This window comes from Rattus norvegicus, chromosome 20, assembly GCF_036323735.1.
Source record: "Rattus norvegicus strain BN/NHsdMcwi chromosome 20, GRCr8, whole genome shotgun sequence".
In the NCBI taxonomy this organism is placed as follows: domain Eukaryota; kingdom Metazoa; phylum Chordata; class Mammalia; order Rodentia; family Muridae; genus Rattus; species Rattus norvegicus.
Window position 1 is genome coordinate 53,828,337 of NC_086038.1, and position 21,009 is coordinate 53,849,345.

Genomic DNA, 21,009 nt, shown 5'->3' on the forward strand with positions numbered 1-21,009 from the left:
CATTAGTTTCCAAATCTGTGGTGTTGTCCCTGACTGGTCAGTTTTTGCAGCCTAATTCAAATAAGATATTGCCCGGGTTTTGTTTGTTTGTTTGTTTTGTTTTGTTGCACATATATGCAACCGAAAGAAAACACTTTGGTTCACCAAGCTGGACTATCTTGGCATCTGTACTTTCATTTGTAATGGGTTCTCTATCTGGAGTGTGTGTAGTGTCTCCCCAGGAAATGTCTTGTCACCCAGTATTATTTTTGTAAGTTACTTGTAAATTGTCATGGCACAGTTTATATAACATTATTTAATCTCAGATGAAAGGATCATTATTGAAAGTGATTGCCGGCTTCCTATGTACAGACAGTAACTATAAATATCTCCTAGAGCAAGTTCTCTCAAAGGCAAATACATTTATTTCCGGGCTCTACATTTTGTAATCTCAAGAACAGAGTATTTCCACTAAATCCAAAGTTGTTAGGGGTAAAAAGCATTGGCAAAAGTTTTATAGCCTTGGTCAGGAACAGCCTTTTTAGTATGTGTGTAAGGCTTCATAACAACTCTTGAACCTAGAAGTTAGTAACTGAGAAACAGGGCACGAGTCTAAAGGTGAGAAGAAAACTCAGCAAAGCCTACATAGGAAAATTCATTCTGTGTATATTTACTCAGCCTTAACCTAATAAGATCAGTCTTTTTCTGGCCAAAATAATAAACATCCAAAATTGTAAAGAATCGCAGTGGAGGAAATAGTAAAGAAATATTGCCTAATACAAGGAATTTGGAGATTATAATGGAGATTATTATTTAAAAATTTTGTGTTTGCCTGAGACTATGTACAGACTCTACACCATTTCAACTATTAGGAAACACGCTACCTTGTAGTAAACTGAAAATGTAAGGAGTATTTATTTTTGTCTCTAAAAATATATAATGACTGTGCAATAAACCCGAATTATATACCTCAGAAATGGAGGAGCACATGCCCAGTTAAACTGTAGCAATTGTAAACTATTTGCAAATAATTTTACATTGTGTTTTTCTTCTCCATGAGATAAAGTAGTTGGTGTATATTCTCTGTATATTGCACACATGCTTCTTTTATTTTTGCAAAAGTAATTTAGACTTACAAATATTTAAAAGTTAACTATTTCCTTAACCCGTTTAAAAATTTAGAACAAGATAAATTCTATTTATTTACTTATTATTTATTTAACCCAGGTTTCATGCACTCCATGCAGGCCTTGGGCTTATATAGCCAGATGACCGTAAAATTTGACTCTCCTCCTTTCTCCTGAGTGGTAACAGGCAAATGCCATCATTCCCTATTTATTCTGAGTAGAACTCTAGATAAGTCTTATCTAAATAGAGAGATGGAGATAGAGAGACAGACAAATAGAGGGTAGACAGATAGATGACAGATAGATAGATAGATAGATAGATAGATAGATAGATAGATAGATAGATAGACAGACAGATAGAAGATAGGCAAGATTCCCTACTAAGACCTACCACCTAGTACAAAAGAAGCTTCTAAGAAGAAATTAAATCTGTTTTATGACAATAGCTGTAATTATTATACATTCTCACAGTATTGATACATAAAATAAAAGCTATTGGGTTTTATAGAACAAATTTTGAATAATCCAGGCTTTATGTTTTGTTTTTCTTTGTTGTATATTTGTTTCTTATCCTGTGCTATGAATTTTAAGGCATAACTGGGATCAAGAACACTGAGCATAGATGGGAGGAAGATGTGTTTGCCTTGTACCAGTTTCTATCCCATATTTTACCTCCTTCAGGAGTTATTCTTTGAAATACTTAAGATTGTTATTAGTTGTCTGTATTCTTTCAACATGTGCACATTAGGATAGGTACAAGGGAACCGAAAGAGTACATGAGAGTCCTTGGATCTGGAATTATACAGAGTTGTAGGCTGCCTGATAAGGGTGTTATGAACTACTACTACATCTCTCTGTCACCTGGAACTTTACATTTTTTTTGTAGATAATATTTCTTTCTTTTTTATCTTTATTGTTATTGAGTATTTCTTATTTATATTTCGATTATTATTCCCCTTCCCGGTTTCCAGGCCAACATCCCCCTCCCCTTCTATATGGGCTTTCCCTCCCCTTCTTCCCCCCATAACCACCCTCCCCCCAACAATCACGTTCACTGGGGGTTCAGTCTTGGCAGGACCAAGGGTTTCCCCTTCCACTGGTGCTCTTACTGGGCTATTCATTGCTACCTATGTGGTGGAGCCTGGGATAGTGGCTTAGTCCCTGGAAGCTCTGGTTGGTTGGCATTGTTGTAACTTTACATTTTAAGAGAAAGGTTTTCTTAGATTTACAAAATTCTTAGAAAGTACTTTTCTTCTAAAGTCAACCATTTTTAATTGTTACTGTTCTTTTATAACTCAACATTTATTCTTATCTAGAATTAAAAACCTATAACTGCTATATTCTTCTTAACACTTGAAACATCCTCCCCACTGACTCAGCAACATGTTCCAGTAGAAGATGTGTTAGGAAATAGAGGACTTCAGTGGCAATATAGGAAAACTAAACCTAGGAAAATGTATAAAAGACCTCACCCAATAAAAGCAAAATCAAAAGCTCAAATACTTTCATATATACTATGTGTTACGTTAGAGAATAGGACTTAGTGAATTTGAAAAACTGAAAATACTTAAGTATGTCACTGATTATATACTCTAATATAAAATAAAGATAATTTACAATTAAGATAATCTTCTTTTTTCTCTGTTTCTCCTGATAAACAAAAGCTATAATGCAACCTATAGTAGTCTTAATAAAGAAAGATAATTGGATATTAAATAATACATTGCTAAATTTAAAAAAAAATGCCAAAAAAGAATCCAAAAAACAGTTGAGGCCATTTTAGGCAATTACTAAAGTTTACTATGCAATAAGATAGAAAGTGATAAATCTAAAATATAATTTATGGAGGAATTTATGGCATCACACATTCAGTAAAAAGAACTAAGGCTTTTATCAATCAAAAGTTCTATATAAAGTAAGAATAGAAGAGCACACGAGGATAGAAGCAGAGGGCAGAAGCTGAAAGTGCAAGCTAGGAAACAAACCAAAGCAATGGAGTAAAGGAAGGAAAAACCTATTTGAAACGGTCAGCACATTTGGTAAACGTTTACATGAAGAAGGACAAAAGGAGATGCAGTTAGAGTATTACAGACATATGGCAACCAATAAGATAATTTAGACAATGAAAATAGTTCTTTAAAAAAATCACAAACTCCCAAAAACTTACCAGTGTGTGTTATAAATTGTAAAAATTTTTCTACAAAAAAATGGTCTCAGTGGCAAAAATCTATGCAATATGTAAAGCACAATGACGAATAATTCTTCATGAACACACTCAAAAGATCAAGTTGAGTTGCTTCCTATTCATTGTAAGGCCAGTACTAAGTGGATTGCGAAGTCTCAAGTAAAACCAAAATCAAACCGAAACAAAAACAACAACAGTACATCATACATTGCGTGAATACAGATGAAAAACTTCACATTGGGTGAAATGAATACACACAAAGATCACGATAACATGCAATTAATTCAAAAATTTTAAGGTAGTCTTACAAATGTATTTATTTTTTGAATTTATGTGTATGTGTGTGTGTGTTCTCGCATGAACTTATGGGTACCATGTGGGTAGAGGCTCCGGTGGTTACCAGAAAAAGGCATTCACACAAGACTGGACAGAGATAGTCATCCAAGTAACAGTAAGATTAATAAGATATACTTCATTTAGAAAACACTGTGGTAAACATACTGTGGAAAACTGTTTAGCACTAAAAAACAACAAATTACTAATACAGCCATTTAGCTGGTTGTTTTTCAGAGAAATAACATGCATGAGTGTGAACTTCAAAAAGTTATAAACAAGAGGGCAATCTTAAAGTAATGGTCTTGAAAAGATACAGCAATTGAAAGAGAAGATATTATTGCCAAAGTTAAGCATAGTTGAACAGGTAAGGATTTGGGTATGGCCACAGAATAGAAACAAGGAAATAGGCAAAGAATGTTCTATGTTTCATCTTTATAATTATCCCCAATTCCCTTGTGATGATTCTCTATAGTTTTGTGAGATGTTACTTACCAGGAAAATGAGAGAAGCAAGTGACATTTTTTTAACAACTCTGTGGAATGCAGGTACTACCTCAAGATAAAATCTTGGCTCACAAATAAACATTTCTAGAAAAAATTAATTCAGAGTGTCTAGATAGTGGTAAGATGATTACAAGATGGACTTGATCATGTTTGTTGAATAAATGGAATTTGCTATGTTCCTCAGCATTCCATGCTGAAAATTGTTCAACAAATCTTGGATGTGAGTCTGCCTCCAAGTTTTAGTGCATAGAGAGATGAACTCAACCTGAATTGTTAATCCAATCCCTTTCAGGGAAATTTAGCAAAAGCAAAATTAGCAAAAACTGAAAATATGAACAAGAAAGGGGGGAGATGAGTACGATCATGATGAAAGATCTATTTCAAGCAGGAAAAAAAAAGTAGAAATATTTTTAGTCCCTGTCATGTAAGACTAAAAATTTATAGAGAGTGAGAAAAGTCAAAGTAAAAACAGGTGGGAACATTCAGAAATATTAATAAATACAAAGAAGAAACAAAGAAAATCAGTATTATGGGCAGTAAATGTGGAATAATATTTTCAAACTAAATAATGAAAAAATAATACAAATTGCAAAGCTCTTTAATACTGAAGTCATAAAATTGCACTCCACTCCCATTGTTGGTGTTTCTGATCTACCGGAATGTAAAGTCAGTATGATGAAGAATATCCTAAAGATAATGGAAGAGAAGTATCCAGAACTGAAGAAATCTCTTAATGTGTAAACCAAAAAGGGTTTGATGAATTTTTATAAAATCCAACCTAACCTCTGAACATAGAACCCTAGAAATCCAATGTAAGGAAGAGTCCATGCCTCTAACCAGCTGGCTATTCCCAGCTGTTCTCAGTCTTAACACTGAAGACCACATGCACATTCAAAACCTCTATGCTGTCTTCTGGATTCCTTTACATTGGCAAGACTTCCTTAATCCCTGGGAGAGAAAATTTACATTAGCTAAATAATTCTTTTAAATGTTGGGCTTACTTATTCAAAGCATAGCTTTAAACAACCGGGAAACTGTAACAGGAGGACACTGTACATTTAATGTAACTCCTACAATTATGCATCAAGGGTCTGTAAATGAACCTAGGCACAAATTAGATTTGTCACAGGTTTGCCTTGGAGTGGCCATCATATATTCATTTACTTATTTGTGTAATGAAGATAGGTAGCTTGTTTTGCTTTAAAACCTTTAAATGTTAGATTTTGCTCTTAAGAACTTTATCTTCCGGGGCTGGGGATTTAGCTCAGTGGTAGAGTGCTTACCTAGGAAGCGCAAGGCCCTGGGTTCGGTCCCCAGCTTTGAAAAAAAGAACCAAAAAAAAAAGAACTTTATCTTCCATATATATTTAGTCACATGTACAAAATAATATACAGGGGTAATTCATGCAAAGACTTGAAACTGTAGTGTTGCTAGTCATACCAGAAAATCATGCTATTTTTTTTATAAAAATATGAAAGCAAATGAAGAAAGTCTACCAAAAGGGATATTAGAAAATAGCAAAGATATGAACAACATATATATGCATATATAAATATGCAAGACTATAGGCACCATCTTATATGCATTTGATTGTCCCTTTTCCATCATGTGAATTATAGGTATGGAGCTCCAGTCAAGAATTCCTGGGAATTCTTGGATGTAGCACCTTTACCTGTTGAGCCATCTTGCATGTGTGTGTGTGTGTGTGTGTGTGTGTGTGTGTGTGTGTGTGTGTGTGTGTATACATTCATTTATGGAGATGTCTATTCATGGTTTTGTCAATTTTTGTAATAGGTTATATTTGCTACGTATTGTGTAGTTATTTGGCTTCCTCATATATTTGGGTATACACTACCAGATATCTCAGATAAAAATAGTTTCTCTTATTTCATGTGTACAGTTTTCACTATTTTGTTTTATTTAATAATTAGGAAACTACTAGTTTGATTTTTCAGGCTAACAATCCATCAATACCTAATAGAATATTCTTAATTACTTATAAAAGACCCATGGCAATGACATCAAAGGCATGCCATTTACTTATATAAATTGTCAGTAGCCCGCTTTTTAATTCACACTAGAGTAATGATTGGAAGAAAGAGCTGCTGTATTGTGCATCGTTAGTATGACAAATGCCTTCATTATTTTTTCAAAGGTTCAGGTGATTTAAGCTCACTCAATTTGAGTTGATGTCCCTAACCCACTTTGTCTTTGAGACAACTAGAAATAATAAATATTTTCTCTATTTCAAACATGCAAATAATCTTTAGCAGTACTTTCTCATGAACTTCAGAGGCATTCCTCTCCAGTCAGTCACTGAGAAAACAAGGCCCCATATTCTCTGGGAAGAAATTCAGATCCATCAGGTGTCTGTACCAATAGTTAACTCACCTCCTCCATGCACACACCAGAGTGCTTGCTGACAGTACTGACACTATTACAAATACAGTAGCAAAAGGTTCAAAATCACTCTTATACATTTATACAATACAATACAATAAGGAAAATTACAGTGCAATTATAATAATTCTATAGTTAGGAAAGCTAATTTTTACTTCACTAGATATTTAAGATTAGTTTGTTTTATAATTGTGTGATATCAGTGGTAAAATATATACCATTATTTGAATTATGATTATTGGGTATTTAGAATTCTTGATTTCATGAAAATTTTGGGTTGATATTAATAACATTAATAAGTTTTATTATTCTTTGTATAATGTCTTTGACTCCAGTACAAAAACTGACAAATAATAGTGACAAAAACTAAGAAAACAATCAAAATGGAACACTGCTACATTTTGTTAGTTAATCTAGAAAGTGACAAAGCTATAGTCTCACACTTGAACAGAACATGATGTCATCAGCTATGTCCTTGATACCTACAAGTATACATTTGGGGAAATTAAATAGATATAATGTTTGTTTTTGTTTACAGGGAGATAGAAAAATAACTATCTTATTTGAAAGTTCTAATACATCTGAATTGATTCAGCTAAGACAATTTTGAGTATCACCTATGCTACTAAATTTTTTTCTATATGTGAAATCCTTCTTCAATAACCATGAAAGACTGAGAAAATGTCTTGGCCTTTAGTTCATATTTTTGATTTCCAAAAATGGACATTTCTATCAAAAACTGACCTTTTATGAGCAAAAAAAAGGTGCAAACTATAACCTAGAGAGTATTTCTTATTGTAAAATTTATCTATATCTTAAAAATATTCTCAGGATTTAAATATTTATAGATCAACAGAAATTCTTGTGGCTAAAATATTTATGTCTACTATGAGATATTAGTTGGTGAGTTAAAGGATTGCTATTGTAACTCAATCCTTATGGTTTTATTGTAATTTTTCAACAAGACTTTCAAAGATGATGCCAACCTCTTTTACATTCTATCAAAAATTGTTTTATTTGTTTAACCTTCCTACTAATTTCATGGCAATTTGAGGAAACAACCTTATTACATTTGCTAAGATCATTTAAGGCCCCCAAACGTTGACTTTATTATTTTTTAAATACAATTCCTCTGAATCACATGATTTTTGTTTTGTGTTTGTTTTGTTTTTGCTCAGGTGTTAGACCCATTTGCATGATAATTTCACTAATTACTTGGTTATTTGACACTAATAAGAAGAAATTGATTTATATCATTTCCTATGTGTCTCTTGAGATGATGTCTTGATAATGACCATTTAAACATATCTTCATAAGTCATTTTATGCTACAAAACCTCAACTCTTCAACTTTGATTTGTTGTAAAATTTGTAATTGCTGTTAGTATAAAATCTGTATTATACTTGGATTCAGCTTTTGCTGTTACAGTTGGGTTACTAACTCCATAAATATACTTAATTTGACTTCAGGAACATACTTCTTTTAATTTTTTAAATTAAAGATATTAGCAAATGATTTTAAGAACTTGGTATATTTTTAACCATAAGTATCAAATATTATAATGAAAATATATTTTTTTTAAAGATTTATTTATTTATTACACGTAAGTACACTGTAGCTGTCTTCAGACACACCAGAAGAAGGCCTCAAATCCCATTTCAGATGGTTGTGAGCCACCATGTGGTTGCTGGGAATTGAACTCAGGACCTCTGGAAGAGCAGTCAGTGCTCTTAACCACTGAGCCATCTCTCCAGCCCGAAAATATATTTTTAACTGACCAAATCATACAGAAGGATTTCTTGATAGAATTGAAATATATCTGTCACCTCAACACTAAGAAAACTGCAGTATGAAAATATGGAGTTTGAGTTCAGTTTGAGATTAAAGAGAGACATACAAGCAAAAGGCAAGGGTGTAAGGAGCATAAGTAAAAACTATGCATATCCAAGAAGTACCACATGATATTTTGACATGGATCCTATGTTTAATGTAAGCTAAACATTTTTATCTTTTCAAACACGTAGCACGTACATTAATATACACAAAATCAGTCTTTTTAGCCTTCCGAAGGAACCAACATTATCTTTAGTCACTTTCACTCAGTGGGATTCCAGAATTATTATCATAGTAAACCATAGCTGAGTAGCCATACTTGGATTTTAAATTTGAAAATTTACCCTTCTGTTCTTTTTTTGCAATAGAAATAACTTATTTACTTTAAAAGGTTATATGATAGTATATATTTCAATATAATTACCAGGTATAGTCATACCTGGTATATAACTTATGCTATTGGAGTAAACATGTGTATAAGTAGGTAATGCGACATGAGCAGAAAGAGCAATTCATTTGAAATAAAGACATTCATTTCTACTGACTCTAGGAGTGGCATGTTTGTGGACTACATTGCCAATACATCCTGAAGATATTACATGCTCTTCAATACAACCAAGAGTTAAATTGAATATGGTTTTGAGTGTAATGGACTGATGTCTTACACTACCTCATGCTTAAAACTCCAAGTTCCAAAAAAAAAAAAAAAAAAAAAAACCTCCAAGTTCCTTAGTTGCATTTAATTATGCTGTCCCTTTTCTTCCTCAGTTGCAGTACTCACATTTGTCTGCATAAAAATAAAATTATATTTCATTTCGTGGTCCAAAATATAGTACTTCTTTGACAAGTTTTATAGCATACTATATTCAAAAGATTCTTGAGCCAAAGGAATGGGCAGAGGAAAAGAACTAAGGAGAGGGTAAAAATAAAAGTTTTCAAAGGGTACTAATGGTTCATAAAGGCATAGCATTTCAACCGTGTTTTAGAGCACAGCAAGGGTGGGGGGCAATTGGCCTAAGATTAGGAGCAAAAAAACCCCAATGTGAGAACCAGTGAAAACATGGCTCTTGGGGTCCATTAATAAACCTGAAGATATATGAGAACACTTTACTTTATACTTGGAAGAGAAAAAAGCTTGGGACAAGTTATTGATCAAGGAAAGTATTTCACTCTATGTGCAGCCTGATTTCCTGGATCATATGTTCTAGGGATGTGACCACAGGTTTCAGTGTGCACCATGAAAAGATAGGGTTATGAATAAAGAGTGAATAATTTGATTATGAGTATAAGAATACAAAATAGGTGATTGGGAAGTTTAGCTGAAGAAGACTTCAATATTAAGATGTAAGATAAATGATTATCTGTTTCTTGAAAAATAAAATTCTCATTAGCTAAGATTAGGAAAAGACCTGTCATTAGAGACTTGATTGCTTAAACATTGTTAACTAAGGACAAAAGAATTATCACTGTGGGTCATGATAGAATTGTGAAGAATAAGACAGATGAAAAATGTTTAGTTAGGTATGAGTTTAAAAAGAAAAATACTTAAATAATAATCTTGTAATTTCCTCTTGTGTAATGAACATTTTTAATGATCTTTAATTTTTTTGAAGACTCTGTTCTTGTGGTGATTGTTTTTGGAGAACATATTACTTGTGGATATGAGGTAATTGTTTTTGTTACATAGAAAACTGTTGTCTTGGATGGAATAAAAAGGCTAACAGAAAAAAGAAAGTCGTTGTTAGCTGCCTGTTGGAGCTTGCTTCATCTACCCAGTGGACATGAGTGTGCTCCTGATTTACATTTTTACAGACCACACACCCACTCCTTGATTGCTAAATACATTGTCAGAGCTGGCTTTCAACAGCTGCTTTTGCCTATCAAGTGGTTTTGTGTCAAAATAATAGTCACTGTTCATCCAAGACCGTTTCCTTTGCCTTACAGAAACTTTTGAACTTTATGGAGTCCCATTTGTCAACTGTTGATCTTAGAGCATAAGACATTGGTGTTCTGTTCAGGAAAGTTTCCTCTGTGCCAAAGTGTTCTTTCCCACTTTCTCTTCTATTAGATTCAGCATATCTGGTTTTATATGGATGTCCTTGATCCACTTGGACTTGAGCTTTGTACAAGAAGAGAAGAATGAATCAAATTGAATTCTTTTACATGCCCACTGCCAGTTGAACCAGCACCATTTGTTGAAAATTCTGTCTTTTTTCCACTGCATGGTTTTGGCTTCTTTGTTAAGATTTGGAAAATATCTTTACTAACCCTACATCCCATAAAGATCTAATATTCAAAATATACAAAGAACTCAAGTAGTTATACTCCAGAGAACAAAATAACCCAATTAGAAATGGGGTACAGAGCTAAACAAAGTATTCTCGATTGAGGAATCTCAAATGGCTGAGTAGCACCTAAAGAAATATTCAACATCCTTAGTCATCAGGGAAAGGCAAATCAAAATGACCCTGAGATTCCACTTCACACCAGTCAGAATAGCTAAGATCAAAAACTCAGGTGACAGCAGATGCTGGCAAGGATGTAGAAAAAGAGGAACATTTCTCCATTTAACAGAACACACATGGCACATGCTCAATGATAAATGGATATTAGCACACACACACACACACACACACACACACACACACACACCCCACACACACAAAAGAAAAAAAAACACAACTGGGAACACCCACGATACAACTCACAGACTATATGAAAGCTAAGAAGAATGAAGGCCAAAGTGTGGATGCTTTAGTCCTACTCAGAAGGGGGCAAAATAATTACCTGAGGTAGAGGGAGAGAGGAACCTGGAAGGGAGAGAGGAGGGGAAGGAAAAAGGGGAAGCAGATCAGGTGTGGGAGGAAATGAGGGAAAAGTATAGAGGGTCAAAAAATTGACTAGAAATATGTAGCAGTGATGGATGGGGAACTGGGGGGGGGGAGGGGAGTAGCCACTAGAAAGTCCCAGATGCTAGGGACCCAAGAGTTTCCCCGCAACCAATGGGGATAACATTAACTGAAATACCCAACAAATGGGAGAAAGAATCTTTAAAAACATATCCAGTGGATAGGCCTGGCCCTCACTTGAGGGGTAGGGCCAGCCCTCTATCTCAAAAATATTAATCAACAATTGCTCCTGTCAAAAGGAAATGCAGGAACATAGAGTGGAACAAAGACTAAAAGAAAGTCTATCCAGAGACTGCCAGTCTACGAATCCATCCCATTTGCAGACACCAAACCCAGACACTACTGCTGATGCCAAGAAGCATTTGCTGACAGGAGCCCGGTATAGCTGTCTCCTGAGAGGTTGTGTCAGAGCCTGATCAATACAGAAGTAGATGCACGCAGCCAACCATCTGACTAAGTACAAGGATCCCAATGGAGAAATCAGGGGAAGAACTGAAGGAGCTGAACGGGTTTGCAACCACATAGGAAGAACAACAATATCAACCAACCAGATGCCCCAAAACTCGCAGGGACTAAACCACCAACCAAAGTACACTTGGTAGGACCCATGGCTCCAGCTGTACATGTAGCAGAGGACGGCCTTGTCTGGCATCAATGGGAGGGGAGCCCCGTAGTCCTGTGAAGGTACAATGACTGAGGGTACAGGAATGCTTGGGGGCTGAGGCATGAGTGAGTGGGTAGTTGGGAGAACACTCTCATAGAAGCAGGGGGAGGGGCAAGAGGATAGGGGATTTGTGGAAAGTGTGATAACATTTGAAATGTAAATAAATAAAATAATCAATTAAAAACTCATAGCCACCATAAACACACCTGAGATCATACTCCCAACATCCGTCTTGGAATCAATTATGAAACATTACCGTAATTAGTAAAATATGCAAGGCAGACCCTAAGCAATGTTGGTGGCTATTATTTAACTGGGTTTGCCATGTGAGTCATAACTACCCTCTTGTCTCCTTTTCCTCCCATGTTTGGGTTATAATAAAGCTAGTACTCAACTTCTGGTGCCGAAGAAAAAAGTCTAATAGAATCAATTATCTGGGTTATGTGAAAGGTTGGGAAGTAAGGTCCCTTGAAATCAAGAATTTAACTCCAGCATCCACAACATAATATTTTATTTAAAAATAAACTTACAAAATGTCAAATAAGGATTTTCTTGTAAATAAGAAGTAGTCAACAATGCTATGAGCAATTTTGTAGGATAAAGAAGTAAATGTTCTTTGCTTAGAAGTGCAGACCGACAGGAGCCGGATGTAGATCGCTCCTGAGAGACACAGCCAGAATACAGCAAATATAGAGGCGAATGCCAGCAGCAAACCACTGAACTGAGAATAGGTCCCCTATTGAAGGAATCAGAGAAAGAACTGGAATAGCTTGAAGGGGCTCGAGACCCCAAAAGTACAACAATGCCAAGCAACCAGAGCTTCCAGGGACTAAGCCACTACCTAAAGACTATACATGGACTGACCCTGGACTCTGACCCCATAGGTAGCAATGAATATCCTAGTAAGAGCGCCAGTGGAAGGGGAAGCCCTGGGTCCTGCTAAGACTGAACCCCCAGTGAACTAGTCTATGGAGGGAGGGCGGCAATGGGGGGAGGGTTGGGAGGGGAACACCCATAAGGAAGGGGAGGGGGGAGGGGGATGTTTGCCCGGAAACCGGGAAAGGGAATAACACTCGAAATGTATATAAGAAATACTCAAGTTAATAAAAAAAAAAAAAAAAGAAGTAAATGTTCTTCCAAAACTATGCATGTTGAATCTCAGGGACAGAAATGTTTCTACACAGTGTTTTTCATTCTTTCCTGTACAAAGAGAATTCAGTCCATTGCATTTACTAGTAATTACTAAGCTATATATAAAATGCATCTACCTATTGTTGACTGGATCAGAAAATGTGTTTATGTATCAATCAGGAATAAACCAAGTCATGTCTTTTAGAACAACATAGAGGAGCACAAAATGTGAGAGTTCCGTGTGTGTGTGTGTGTGTGTGTGTGTGTGTACATTTCTTTCTATTAATAGTGAAAAAATATCCTTGTCATTTAGGACCACATGGATGAACACAAGAAACTTTTAATGAGATAATCTAGCCAGAGAGGCAATGTTATTACATGATATCACTAATGTAGGATGCCCAAACAGCTGATTTAATACATCTGATAGAAACAGACATTAGAATAATAGTTGCTGGCAGTCAAAGGGTGGACGAAATTGAAAGATGTTGGTGAATGTGTCCAAAATTTCAGGAATCAGATGAGTGCATCAGAATACTATTTAGCATAGTAGCTATAGTTCATACTTAATTTTTGTGTACTTGAAATTTGCTAAATATATGTAGTTTTATATCAGTAACAGGTGATATGTATGTTCATAAGTCAGACTGAAATACATAATGAGTTATATATGTATCAAAACAACACATTATCTGCTTTCAATAGAAATAGTTTTTACTATGGAATTATGCCTTAATTAGTCTGGGTGGAGAAGAAATTTAAAGACTCAGTAAATTGGAGCTTCTATGTAAATAATGTATTTTATGATCTTATCTCTAAATATTCATTAATATAATTTAATAACTGAAAAGCCATCATTGTATCCATGTATTTCCTTTACAAAATATTTTTCTCTTTTATTTAAAGATACTAGAAGTCATAAATATATTATTTTAATGACAAGTTTATACCTTTTCATTTTAAGATTTGACTTTAAACATTTTTAAACATTCAAACTGAGTGTTTGAAACAGTTTCCATGCCTTGTTTTGACATACTAATCAGCTCTGTTTGGACAGTTGCACACACGACTTCTGCAAACATATGTTTCTATAAATATTTACATAATCATAGTATGATGCTTTATAGTGACAAGTTTGGAATGTGTTTTGAAATTATTAAAAGAGCTCTCTGCATTAGATTTTATCTCGGGAAAACATTTGGGTAATACCAATAGTTTTAAAATTCTAGGTGAATAACAAAATATATTTGTAGTATATTCCTAAAAAAGTATTATTACCAGTTTTCAGTAAAATATACAAGAAATTGAATAGATATGTTGAGGCTAGCAGTGTTTAATATTGAAACAGGAGAAAATAATGAAGTAATATATAATTTAAAAGAAAATCCTAGGGCTTTTTTCAGGATATTAAATATCATCTTTGCTAGTTAGACTTTGACTTTCTCTTTTAAAAAAATCATACAGTTCATGAGGATTCATATTTACTTTTCAGAAAAGTGTCTTGCTTACAATAACAATTTTTACTATTTTCAGAGAAGAATATCATTGAAATAGTTTTTTCCCTCCTATTTGAGCACAAATTCAGAACACCAATTATTTATTTCCTTTAATACATCTTTAAGTGCTTGAATTCAAGTTATCTTGCACATTCTATAAAAAATAATTTACAACCAAAATACCCTTCCAAACCTGAAAACAAACCATAAGAACATATTGAATGGTTTGGGAACTTAGTGTGGCTTAGACTGCTATATAGGGCAGCATAGCACAGTGTAATGTTAAACAGAGTAATTATAAAACTAGAAAAACCATTTAAAAATAATATATTTAAGAATGAGCCCTTACATAAATAATGTACTGTAAGCGATGGGACACGGATTTTGTGTTATGAATTTTACTGAATGAACCATTGTGGTAAGAGCTGTTGATAATGGCTATCTATCCATCCACCCATCTATAACAGACAAAAATGATTCTTGTATTTTATTTCTACCACATCAGAGAAGAAAGGGAATGTCTAAATCCGAGTGCAAACTATTAATGAAATAAGAACCTAACAGTGTGTTAGATCCTTGCACCAAGGTAAATTGATTGTATTTTTAGAAGCACAACTGTACATAGTGAGTAAAGATATTTAACCTGCTATAGAAGTTTAATAAGTCAACAGCAATACTCTGCAAAATAAGATATCCAGTAAGTAAATACTCTAAAATTGGTATATATTTAGTCCATATATAAGCAATTGACAAGGCCATTAATTATACATTCCCAGTACACACACACATACACACACACACACACACACACACACACACACACACACAAATACTACACAAGCTGAGAGAAGTCAGACATACCATGAATGAGTTGGAATATAGCATTTTACCCAACATCTAATCTATACATGTATTTATAATACTAGACTATCTTATCGACTCAATTTATCTATATCCAAAAATCCTGTTTTCTATTCTTTGGTTTTGTACAATTGTTTTGTAATAACTTAAAATGAAGCGAAAGCTCACAGAGTTCTGAAAACATCCAAGGGATCTAAAAAGCACACTAATTTATTGTGTAGCCTCTAATCAGCGATAATTACATCATTTAATAAATGAAACACCTACATTTAGAGGTGTTAAATCTTTTCAGTGAACTCCACGAGTGCTGAAGTACATGCCCTAGGCCAATAATAATCAGATGCATTATTCAAATACTGTCGGGAGGAGATAAAGAATAATTTATTGCCAACCTTTAACTCTTCTTCCTCTAAAATAGATTTAATATGGGTCTTGGTATAAGAACTGAACAATAATACATCATTCATATTTATGTCCCATTAAGATGGCATGCCTTAGCCTTACGGGCCATACTCACATACGTGAACCAAGGTTCTTTCTGAAACTTCAGCCATTTAATATTTTGTTATTTATGATGTTAACTAAGAATTTCTCTGAATATATCAAGTCCACGTCTATGCATTAGACAAGCAGCAGTAAATACAGGCTCAGCTACCGATATAAGAGGATGAAGACAGCTTCAGTTTGTTTTGTAACCCGACACGTTCAAGTTCAAAGCCTTTGCTGTTTAATTATTAGCATTTAACTTTAGTTTAATTTTTATTTTAATAATCAGCTTTTATTTTTAAAGCATTATTATTTTAGTCTAAACTGGGATCAGTCTAATCGGGGGGTTTGAATGAAGCATACGAAAACATGGGGACGGGTAATGAATTGACTCTTTTCTCCTTGTGAATTTGTCAGCAAAGCATCGAAAGGGAACATGACCTCACATCCTTCCCTTCTCAAGACCCAAATCATACTTCATTGTTTTAAAATAAAAGCCCAAGCTTTGGAGATAACAGAAATGTAAAAATTTGTACTCTACTTTTATTTTATGACACAAAAAGGAAAGTCTTAATTAGTGCTTAGTGCCTTCCATCAACTTTTCCTAAGACAGAACAAAGTAATATCAATGTTAATTTATCTTTGGGGAAAGGATGGAAAACCCTATTAGAGAAAAGTTTTAGGCTCTGAAGTTGGATCAGTTTGTAAATTGCCTTTTGCACAGCACAAAAGTCTAGAGTTTGGGACCACAGTGTGCATGTGAGGCGCTTCCTGGACCCAGACGCACCTGTGACAGTGATAGGGAGACAGAGACAGAGAGGTCACTGGAGCTTCTTAATCAGCTAGGATAGTTAAACACATAAGCTCCACGGTGAAAGAAAAGTATGGGGTCCAAAAAAAAAAGTGGAGAGCAATTGCGGAAGACACCTGATGTCGTGTTCTAGCTGCTGCAGAAAGCAAAAAATGCCTCCAAAACATAGAGCACTGGCTATCCAGGAGATTATGAATTAAGGGTAATTTCAGGAAATTCAGCTTATAATTAATGGACTGCCATTAAGAACACTATATGATAAAATACTCTAATGTTGGACTCACTCCGAAGAAGAGAAAAAACAAACAAACAAAATACAGAAAAAAGTAAAGAAATGAGGGAAGACAGACAGACAGAAATAAACAAAGGAACAAAGAAACAAAGGAAAAATCAGAGTGACCAAAGACAGTGGTAGTAAATAAGATTTATTCAAACTGAATTCAGGTTATTTTTTGATTTTTTTTCAAAACTCTGTTTTTATTCACAATTTTGTATAATATGAGGAATTTACATTTTGTCTATTTTTTATATAAGAAATAAACATAATAGTTTTTAAAATTCCAAGGCATTTTGGATAATAGTTATGTTAATTTATCCCATTTCCAAAAATATGTCATGTTTGTATTTCTTTCAAAATGTTCTTTGTGGGCTGTAAACTCCCATATTGACTATTATACATTATCCAGCACTTGACATTCCAGTTCAAAGTAATTATATTAACCGACTTTAGAATTTTCCCAGTCCCTGTGGGGCCTTTACTCCTAAAACTGATGAGGTGTGACACCTTATTTATGCTGCCCTCCCAACTTGATGAATAGTGGGAATGGTAGTTACACTGAGTGGAGAAGGAAATGCCAGGGTGGGAGAGGACCATACTACATCCTGCAGTGGCAGCCACTTCAGGCACTTGCTTCCCAAGCCAATTAAAACACTGCTTAGCAGATTTTACACTTCAGTCGAACACATAACTTTTTTCTTCAATTAAAGTGTCCCGATGCTGCATTAGCACACATTGTAAATGTAACAATTAGAAAGGGATTAAACTTCTGTCCTCCAGATATTTTAAAGAAGCTACTTTCTAAGACAAAAGTTGCTGCTCTTCCAAGTTTAAATACACCAACACTCAGATCACTTCTTATAATTCCCAAAATGGCTTTATGGCTTTATTTTTAACTATTGAATTCTCTGTGGCAGAGCCAGGGCAATAAAACCTATCATATTCTAATTTCCAGACAGCTTGATAGAACCAGTGTTCTCACTATAGATAAAGTGTAATGAAGCACTTTCTTTCCCATAGGAAAGTCTTTGACTCATATGCTTTAATGCCAAGTAGCCTTCACATCTGCTGCTCCTCCATTGATGGCTTTAACTTGGCATGCTAAACTGGTGTCTGATGAAGCAGTTTTACTCAAAGGCACCATTTTATTTCTTGCAATGGGGACATAGTAAATCCCTGTAATAAACATAGGATCAGGCTCATAGACAATAAGTTGTGTGTTAGGAAAAAAAAAGAGGGAGGGAGACATTCTCCTTGGGTGAAAACCATTGCTTTTATGGAAGTGCAACAAAATACATAATAAAGAATTGGTTTTAATATTATTTCAGGGAGAATTAATTAAATTAAAATTATAGTAGACATTAGTGAATGACACTGCAACATTACCTTAAAACTATCAAACTATTTTTATTAACATATTGTATCTTAATTCTACCTTTAAAGCATTGCCTATAGTCAATCTTTCTGTGCAACAAAGCAATAATGCTTTTTGATGGTCAGAGAAAGCATATGAATACAAAAATTTTTAATTATGTATTTTTTTGAAAATGAAAACCACTAGAGATATCAATATTTCAGTTATAGTACTGATAAGTAAACCAACCCAAATGCTCCAATGGATCAGTGCTCAAACATATAAAATATTGAAATTGTTCTTATTTACTTAAGTATGTGAAAAGAAAAATTAAATTTATAGAAATTCAAAGTATTTAGTTACTTATGAATTCATTACTTCCAAAATATTGTTGAATAGTTTGGGGTTTTGGAAGCCTGAATATGTTAGGTTTTCAAGTGATTACGTTGGAAGAGAATTTAATGTCTGACATATGAATTGTTCATATCTGAAAAGAGATACTAAGGAATTCTCCACTAAGGGAAAAAGCAGTACAAGTTAGGACTATGTGGTAATTGACCATCCGTTGACTTGGTCCTATCAATCCTACAACAGAGAATGGCACTGAAGTAGTTCCTTGAACTTCAGTGCAGCACGATAAGCACGGGGGTGAAGATGCGCAATACTGCGTCTGAACTCTCTCCTTCAAATTCTACCTCATGATAAATCCACCTGCGAATTAATGCTGCCTCAATAAGTTATATTTCTTCCATTTTCTTGAAAATGGCATGATCTTTTATTTCAAAACTGTATTCTTTGATAAATCCGTATGTGTACACTATATCTAGCTGATATTTATCTTTCAATCACTTCCTCCAAATCACATCATCTAATCTATCTCCAATCCATGTAGATTTTGAGGAAAACAAAGAGTACTACTCATGTGATGAATTTTTCTTTTGCCTTGTGTACTGTTAAGAAAAGAAAATTTAATTACTTATCTTAAAACAGCTAGTAATACATGACAATGATCTAAAACAAAGAACACCACAGGCAGAAGCATCTAAATCAGTAAGACTACTCTCATGTGATTCAGTGTCATTGCTAATAGAAGTCATCTCTGCTCTTACCGAAGTGCCACAAAGAATTTTTAATAATTCTCTTGTTGAATAATGCTTCCTGCACAATGGCAGAAAATATTGAGAAGCTAGGTAATCATAGCAACTATGTGAACACAAGAAAGAATGATCTAATTTCTATTCAAGTGCTAATACATAATCATTGAGCATTTTATAGCAAATATAACTGTTTTTATAATGTTATTATACTAAACATTCTGGTTTGGCACTACTATCACAGGTAGTATTATAAACATAGGAAGCATTCTTATTTGAAAATACTAAGTAATTATGACTGGATATATATTGGTTTTATATAAATTTAACTATTAATTATGCACATGTTGTCAGCTAAAACCACTTTTTTCCGATCACTCTCACTTTATTTGAAGTATGTTGTGATACATGACACAAGCATTCTCAGAAATAACACGAGCCACTTAAAACCTTAAACATATCCCTAATTCTTTAGCTATCAGATCTGCTAATTTCTCTCTTAAAGCTAAAAATCCAGCTACACCTCATAGTGCATCTTACATAGCAAATTTCTTCTAAAATATGGTTTGCTTCCCCCACCCCATCTTTATTAAATTGGGTATTTCTTATTTACATTTCAAATGTTATTCCCTTTACCAGTTTCCAGGTCAACATCCCCCAACCCTTCCCCCTCCCCTTTTATCTGGGTGTTCCCCTCCCCATCCTCCCCTATTACTACCCTCCCCACAAGAATCCCATTCACTGGGGGTTCAGTCTTGGCAGGACCAAGGGCTTCCCCTTCCACTGGTGCTCTTACTAGGATATTCATTGCTACCTATGAGGTCAGAGTCCAGGGTCAGTCCATGTATAGTCTTTAGGTAGTGGCTTAGTCCCTGGAAGCTCTGGTTGCTTGGCATTGCTGTTCATATGGGGTCTCGAGCCCCTTCAGCTCTTCCAGTCCTTTCTCTGATTCCTTCAACGGGGGTCCCGTTCTCAGTTCAGTGGATTGCTGCTGGCATTCGCCTCTGTATTTGCTGTATTCTGGCTGTGTCTCTCAGGAGAGATCTACATCCGGTTCCTGTCGGCCTGCACTTCTTTGCTTCATCCGTCTTGTCTAATTGGGTGGCTGTATATGTATGGGCCACATGTGGGGCAGGCTCTGAATGGGTGTTCCTTCTGCCTCTGTTTTAATCTTTGCCTCCCTATTCCCTGCCAAGGGTATTCTTGTTCCCCTTTTAAAGAAGGAGTGAAGCATTCACATTTTGGTTATCCTTCTTGAGTTTCATGTGTTCTGTGCATCTAGGGTAATTCAAGCATTTGGGCTAATATCCACTTATCAATGAGTGCATACCATGTGTGTTTTTCTGTGATTGGGTTACCTCACTCAGGATGACATTTTCCAGTTTCATCCATTTGCCTATGAATTTCATAAAGTCATTTTTTTGATAGCTGAATAGTATTCTATTGTGTAGATTTACCACATTTTCTGTATCTATTCCTCTGTTGAAGGGCATCTGGGTTCTTTCTAGCTTCTGGCTATTATAAATAAGGCTGCGATGAACATAGTGGAGCACGTGTCTTTTT

General features: G+C 34.7%; 1 protein-coding gene across 1 annotated transcript in view; it reads right to left on the reverse strand.

Annotated features, from left to right (window-relative positions):
* Nucleotides 1-21,009, reverse strand: part of Grik2 (glutamate ionotropic receptor kainate type subunit 2) — a 697,720-nt gene that overhangs the window by 110,773 nt on the left and 565,938 nt on the right.